Source organism: Rattus rattus, chromosome 14 (assembly GCF_011064425.1).
Source record: "Rattus rattus isolate New Zealand chromosome 14, Rrattus_CSIRO_v1, whole genome shotgun sequence".
NCBI lineage: Eukaryota > Metazoa > Chordata > Mammalia > Rodentia > Muridae > Rattus > Rattus rattus.
The window spans coordinates 38140394-38148157 of record NC_046167.1 but is presented as its reverse complement, the minus strand read 5'-3'; the positions used below and the strand labels follow the sequence as shown (position 1 = coordinate 38148157).

Genomic DNA, 7764 nt, shown 5'->3' with positions numbered 1-7764 from the left:
TTGGCACTGTGTGCTTCTTGCTAGACAGTTTGGGTCATGGTGCATCCTTTTTACAAAACTAAATTTCCCTGCTGGCTACTTTTATGTTGCTCAAGTGTTTCTTTATGCAGCAGTAAGAATCATTTTTCTCACAAGTAAATGACAATGAAGTTCTAGTCAGAGACTTCAATCATCTGCTTCTAGTAATGAATAGAACGCTGAGATATCAATAGGGAATGGACAATGTGAACAACATTTGCGTTTCAACTACACATAGATATACGCAGGAGTACAACTGACCGCCAGAAGAGTATATATTCTCCTCAGTAGCATATTTAACAGCCTCCAGCATAAACCCTGTGCCAGGCCATAAAACAAGCCTAAGCAAATTAAGATTTGTGTCATACTTAGTAGTAGTGCTGGCTGGCTGTATGTCAACTTGATATAATCTAGGAACGTTAATTGAGAAAATGCCCACACCAGATTGGCCTGTGGGCAAGCCTGTGCTGCACTTTCTTAGTTAGTGATTGACATGGAGGGGGGCAGCCCAGTGTGGGTGAGGCCATCCTTGAGCAGATGGTACAGGGCAGGCTGAGCAAGCCTGTGAATAGCATTCCTCTATGGCCTCTCTTTCAGTTCCTATTTTCAGGTTCCTGCTTTGAGTTCTTGCCCCAACTTTTGTTGATGAACTCTAATTGTAAACTGAAAGAAACGCTTTCCTTCCCCAGTTGGTTTAGGTCGGGGTGCCTTAGCACAGCAATAGAAACCCAAAGACAAACCACAATAGTGCGGGATTAGAACACAACAGCAGGAGGCCTGAATGCTTTTATAAAAACATAGAAATTAGACAAGTCTTAACAAAGCCAGGTCAAAGGAAGAATCTAAGGGAACTTTCAACTGTAGGAAGCAAAACTACAATATACCAAAATGTTCTAGTTGCAGGGAAATGGTAATAAAGGCAGTGCAAAGATGTGAACATTCTCATTAGAAAGCACATCTCAAACCAACACTCGAACTAAATCTCAGCAAATGAGAATAACTTACATCAAAATTTGCAGAGGGAGAAAGCGATAAACATTAGAGAATAAATAAATTAAATTTTATAACAGAAAACCATAGAAACAAAATTAATAGTTTTAAGATTAACAAGATGGACAAAATTTTGGCTAAAATATGAAAAAAACAGAAAATACTAAAAGAAAATCAGATGGAAGAGGAGATGCTACGAAAAGAGCTCTAGGGTGGGTGGTGGGCGACTGTTGTAACACAGTGAAAAGAGCTCTGGGGTGGGTAGTGGGTGACTGTTGTAACATAGTGAAAAGAGCTCTAGGGTGGGTAGTGGGTGACTGTTGTAACATAGTGAAAAGAGCTCTGGGGTGGGTAGTGGGCGACTGTTGTAACATAGTGAAAAGAGCTCTGGGGTGGGTAGTGGGTGACTGTTGTAACATAGTGAAAAGAACTCTAGGGTGGGTGGTGGGCGACTGTTGTAACACAGTGAAAAGAGCTCTGGGGTGGGTGGTGGGCGACTGTTGTAACATAGTGAAAAGAGCTCTGGGGTGGGTAGTGGGCGACTGTTGTAACATAGTGAAAAGAGCTCTGGGGTGGGTGGTGGGCGACTGTTGTAACATAGTGAAAAGAGCTCTGGGGTGGGTAGTGGGTGACTGTTGTAACATAGTGAAAAGAGCTCTGGGGTGGGTGGTGGGCGACTGTTGTAACATAGTGAAAAGAACTCTAGGGTGGGTGGTGGGCGACTGTTGTAACATAGTGAAAAGAGCTCTGGGGTGGGTAGTGGGCGACTGTTGTAACATAGTGAAAAGAGCTCTGGGGTGGGTAGTGGGTGACTGTTTTAACATAGTGAAAAGAGCTCTGGGGTGGGTAGTGGGCGACTGTTGTAACATAGTGAAAAGAGCTCTGGGGTGGGTAGTGGGTGACTGTTGTAACATAGTGAAAAGAGCTCTAGGGTGGGTAGTGGGCGACTGTTGTAACATAGTGAAAAGAGCTCTGGGGTGGGTGGTGGGAAAAGAGCTGACTGTTGTAACATAGTGAAAAGAGCTCTAGGGAGGGTAGTGGGTGACTGTTGTAACATAGTGAAAAGAGCTCTAGGGTGGGTGGTGGGCGACTGTTGTAACATAGTGAAAAGAGCTCTAGGGTGGGTAGTGGGTGACTGTTGTAACATAGTGAAAAGAGCTCTAGGGTGGGTAGTGGGCAAGAGTGTTTTGGTTGGGTGGGTGGGTGTTTTGTTTTGGTTTGGTTTGGTTTGGACTGGTTTGGTTTTGCTTTCACAGGGGGCCTCGGTTCTGCTCCCAGCACCCACATGGCCATTCACAACCATGTGTAACTCCCGTTGTTGATGACCCACACCCTCTTCTGGCCTTCTTTCTCAGACACTGAACACATGTGATATACAGAGACGTACATGAAGCCCTACTCCATACACATTAAAGTAAAAATATTCTAAGAGATTAAATAATTATACATCAAATTGGATAACCTAGAATTTGGATAAGTTTCTAAAACCATACAACCTACAAAGACTAAAACATGTACAACTGAAAATTCTTAAAATATCTGTAACGAGGAATTAAAAACATCTCTGCGAGTCCATGGCAGATGGGTTTTCCAGAGAATCTTGTAGTTCTTTCAAAAGAGAATTAACATCATTGCTCCTAAAGACTTCCAATATGCATACTGAAGGAGAGGGAGGACTTCCAAAGTCAGTCCAGGAGACCAGAAATTACCCTGAATCTAATGCCAAATATAAAGTGAGCGCCAAACTAGTTGCATTTCTATACACTCACAAGGAAAATTTTATTTGAAAAATATTAAGATAATCATAATATACTACATCAAAAGTAGTAAAATCTGGCTGAGAATATAGCCTCCTGATAAAATACTTGCTTAGCACGTGTAAGGCCAGAGGTTCCAATCCCAGCATCACAGAATATAAAATAAATATCAAGAATATAAATAAGTATCAATAACATGGCTCAAAAGATAAAGATCCTTGCTTGTGAGCCTCATTACCTGACTTTGGTTCCTGAGATGGAACATGGTGGAACAAGAAATATCAAAAGCTTATTTAATTGTTCTCTAACCTACACACTCATGCGTGTGAGCACACACAAAATAAATAAATTTAATAAAAATAAAATACTTAGGGATTAAATTAATGAAAGCAAAGAAAGACTTGTGAACTTCAAACTACAACATACTGCTAAAATTTATAATTTATAAGGGCAAGTAAATGAAAGACCATCCCATGAGCATGCATTATTATTATTTATTATTATTATTATTACTATTATTATTATTATTACTGTTATTGCCCTACCCAGAGTCCTTAATGGCTTTGTCAGATCCAACATAATCCTTATAAAATATCAATGATACTTATTTTTTCAGAACTAGCTAAAGCATTCCTAAAACTCACATGAAGTAGCAAGAGACCATAGATAGCTCACACTATGTTAAAAGACAAAGAGAATTTATAAAGCTGACTGAAACATTACAAAGCTACAATGATCAAAGCCGATACTGCAGAAAGAGAAGTATTTGATTCAATAGAATAGTAAAGATCTGAGGGAAAAAACCTGTGAGGTTGGTGTTCCAATGATTATAGACAAAAGCAACAAAGTACACAAGGAAAGGTTGCATGGATTAAGGAGTAGTGGGAAAATCAGATACCAGCATGCAAAACAGTAGATGTGTAAGTTACAATGCGCATTAAAACTAGCAACAGTAGAAACATTAGCCCTAAAGCTGGCATAGATACAAATTTCATGATATTGAATTTTGTAGTTTTTATTTTCTTCTATAACGAAATCAAAGGAAATAAAAGCACAGGGCTAGGCCTATTTAAAATTGCACATCAAAGGAAAAATACTAACAGGATGAGTAAATAAACTGCAAAGGAGAAAATATTTGCAAATCATATGCCTTACTAGAATCTAGTGCCAAAATGCACAAAGAACTCCTATGACTCAGCAAAGGACAAAAGCACTCAACGTGGTTGAAATTGTTTGACTCCAACATTGACAATAGTTGTGAACCAGATACACTAGAAAATGTGCCTTCTCCATTTTCTTCCTTCTATGACAAAGGAGGGGCGGTGAGTAAGGGAGGGAGGAAAACACTTCTAATCTCCTTTCCCTTAAACTTCTTTTCTTTTGTTAACTAGCCTTTATTGTTTCCATTTTTTGTTTGTTTGTTTGTTTTATTAAAGGTCCCTTTCTGATCCTGCTTCCACGAGTGACCAAGATCAAGGGAAAGGAGAGAGCAACCAGCTGTCGAAGGGAGGGTCATTTCCATAGTTCATTTACACACAGAACTAAATGACAACCAGAATCACTATTGTGGTTAGATGTTGGCAGCCTGGGATGGGGAAGGATGTAAGGATGTTGTTAGAAAGTTACAGGCTCTCCCTAAACTGGGTGCCTGTAGAGGGACTTGGTCTGCTTCCACCCAAAAGGAATCAGATCAAAAGCAGTTTGGGAGAACCAGAACTGGCAGGAAAGGGGCAGCCTGTAATCCCCATGGGAAGGTCTGGGGCTGCTAAATATCCAGGCAGGAGACTAGAGGCTGCTACTGAAGGCTTGCCCTCCAGGAAGCAAATGCTGTTTCCTAGTTTTTCAGCCAGGGTGCAGAGGTTCTGGGTCCCAGGTAGCAGTTAGCTTATAATTCATGCTTACTTCCTGTTAGCTTTTTGTTGTTGGCATCCGTGGAATATAGATAAATCCGTGGACTATAGATCATCTTGCTCTTAGGGGTGCATTCCAGGGATCCCAGAAGATGAACACCAGGTCCTCCTTCTTGGTCTCTTTGGTCATGTAGGTTGCATCTTAGAAAGCATAGTGGCAGTCCTTGTCGGGCAGCATCTTGATGAAGGTGTTGTAGGGGTTGTACACAGTCTCTCCTGCATCTCCTACTAGGATCTGCTTGCCCTCCTGCAGGATGATGTCTTTCTTGCCCTCATTCAGGCAAAAGAGCACTCACCACATTCTTGAATTTCTTCACTTCTGGTTTTGAGGACTTGCACACTTCCATGTCATTGAATACCTTGATGACACCATCAGAGACAGTCACACCAGAGACCATGTTTCTGGAAGTGAAAGGAAGACAAAGAAAGTTACAGAAGAATTGAGAAGTCACAGCTGGGCCAGGATCCAACTCACCACTAAACTTCTAAAGAGACCAATTGCCTTTACACACACACACCAAACAAACAAATAAAAACCCCAGAAACTCTGTCAGCCCCTAACGACAAAAAAAAAAAAATAATAATAATAATCAGGTTCCCCAACAAGTGGTAAGCACTCACCGTCCAAGGAGCATTATAGAGAACATAATTTTATGGAGAAACTTTGCACCAAAATAGAGCTGTCAAAAATCAGGAATTACCTGATTTACTTAAATTCTGTCACCACAGCAAGAACAACAAACTACAGATGCTTACAACTAAACTAAAAATTCTCAAATAGAGAAAAATACAATGAGAATAATTTCCTTTGAAAACAATTGTGACAATAGTAAGCATGGCTTTCCTGGATATGCCGCCATTATGTTGGCCCTTCCTCATACATTACCACGAGAACCTTCAGGAGATTCTTCCTGCCAAAATAAACATTGTGTGAAAACTTTGTAAGTATAGCTGGGAACAATAGACCCATGACCTCTGTGTGACTCCTTGGTACTTTGCAAGGCAAAGTCCTAATTTGACATGTGGAATTGGTGGTCTAACCAACCGTGGTTAGCAGTGGGTCCACATGTAAGGGAGATGCAGTGGCTCCCGACCTGGGTCATCAGCTCAGTCTCATGCATGGTGAGTCATGGTGGCAGAAGGGGGCCTCCTTCCTGGCTGTCTTGACTCACTCAGTGGAGCAGGCAAGAATTCTCATTGGAGTTGTGGTCCCGAGCTACACAAGAGACCACATTGAGCTAAATGGTTTCACCAAAACGCAACTGGATCCCTCATGTTTAGAGGGAGCAGGATGGAAATGACCAAAATCACTGATTATTTGGGTTGGCAAAGTTCTACCAAGTCCTAACATTAGCTATGGGCTCATAAATCATATTTTCTTTGTCTTTTCAACTTCTTAGAGATAATTTGCTGCATGTGAGTCAGAATTTTCAATAACTTATATAGGGCTTTCCATCCCATTCACTATAACGAATGAATTAGCATTCAAGGTCCACTCAGAGTAGACCCAAATGTCTCAATTTGATTTAGAATCATGGTCTTATAACATGGATTCTCCACCTCCCAATGTCCTTTCACAGTCACGTTCTTTCCAGAACTGTCATGTTTTTCCTTTTTTCTTTCATTCTCTTTTTTTTAAGTTGAAACTAGCAATCCATGTATTTAAACATTATTTATATAACAATAATTTTGTAGAAATTGAATTGTAATATGCCTTTATACTTTTTCTATTGCTACATGATTAAAGGGTTGTTCTTCTAGACAAACTCCCAAAACTATTTTAATTGTAAATTAATAGAAGAAAGGCATGGAAAATGCTGGAACGAAACTTACTTTCTTCCCTCCTCCATCAGGCGATCCACTGCAAGCTCTCTCAGAATTGGACTGATTTCTTTAACATGTGGCACCATGTGCCATTTACTGATTTCTCTAACACATGTGGCTCCACACGCCATTCAGCCCAGGCTGCCCTCGAGGAGTCACTAGCTCTTCTCATGGCTTTTCTGATAACACTTGTCTTTCTCCATTTTCTACTTGTTTTCTAATGCTTCAAATCAAAGGCTAAGATCACTGCTTCCGGCTTTACTCTTGGTCTCCTTAGGTAAATATTCGTCGGCTGTCACTGTTCCTACCCTTGTGTCCTCTTCCATTTTGCTCTTATCTGACTCCTTTTCAGTTAAAGTCCGCATCAGTCCATCCCTCAAGGCAATGTTTTCCCATGCCATCTGTGGCTACTCTACATAGTCTTCTCTGATTTAAGTGTGTATTCTCTAGGATTCTTGATGTCTTAGGCTTCTGTCTGCTCTTTGGGTGGTGATATTTCCTAGGACTCTGCCTGAGTTTTCACTCCCTGATCTATTTACTCTCCCTGGATGAAAAGATGGGTGCTGTGTGAATGAGGCCAGTCTTCCTCAGCTCTATGTGATCTTACCTTGAGAGACTATGGTGCTGGACAGTCATGGTCACCCACACAACTTTGAGCCAGGGACTTTCAAGTTTACTTTCACTGTCTCCAAGTCAAAAAGAATACGAAAACATGGAGAAGAATAAATAAGTAAGTAAATAAGTAAATAGCCATGTGTAGTAAATAAAGATAATGGTACATAAATAAATGCATATTTCTACATTTGCTTTTATGGGTTTTATAGCTTTAGCCGTTGTAATTAGGTCATTTCCCCCACTCTGAGTTAATAATGTTGTATGGGAACTGATGTAGGTGTCTAATGTCATTGTGTATATGCACACTCAGTTTCCTTAGCACGAATTCTAGAAGAAAATCTTTGCTCAGTTGCCCCTCAAGTTATTTAACTTTAAGAAAATGTAAGTTCTTGAAATAACGAAGTTACAGAAGACAAAGGCTGACCATTTTAGCTTACCATCTCAGAGCTTTGTGTCCAGAGTAATTTTTTTATGCTTAAACTTTATTTTTTATTGGATATATTTCTTTATTTACATTTCAAATGTTATTCCCTTTCTTGGTTTCCTGTCCATAAGTCCCCTATCTCCTCCCCATCCCCTATAAGGGTGTTTCCCCCATCAACTCCCCCTTACTGGCCCCCAACATTCCCCTGCACTGGAGTCCAACCTTG

At 40.4% G+C, this 7764-nt stretch overlaps 1 pseudogene; it reads right to left on the bottom strand.

Annotated features, from left to right (window-relative positions):
* Positions 1–4450: 4450 nt before the first annotated feature.
* LOC116883195 lies at positions 4451–5073 on the bottom strand (annotated as a pseudogene).
* Positions 5074–7764: the final 2691 nt, after the last annotated feature.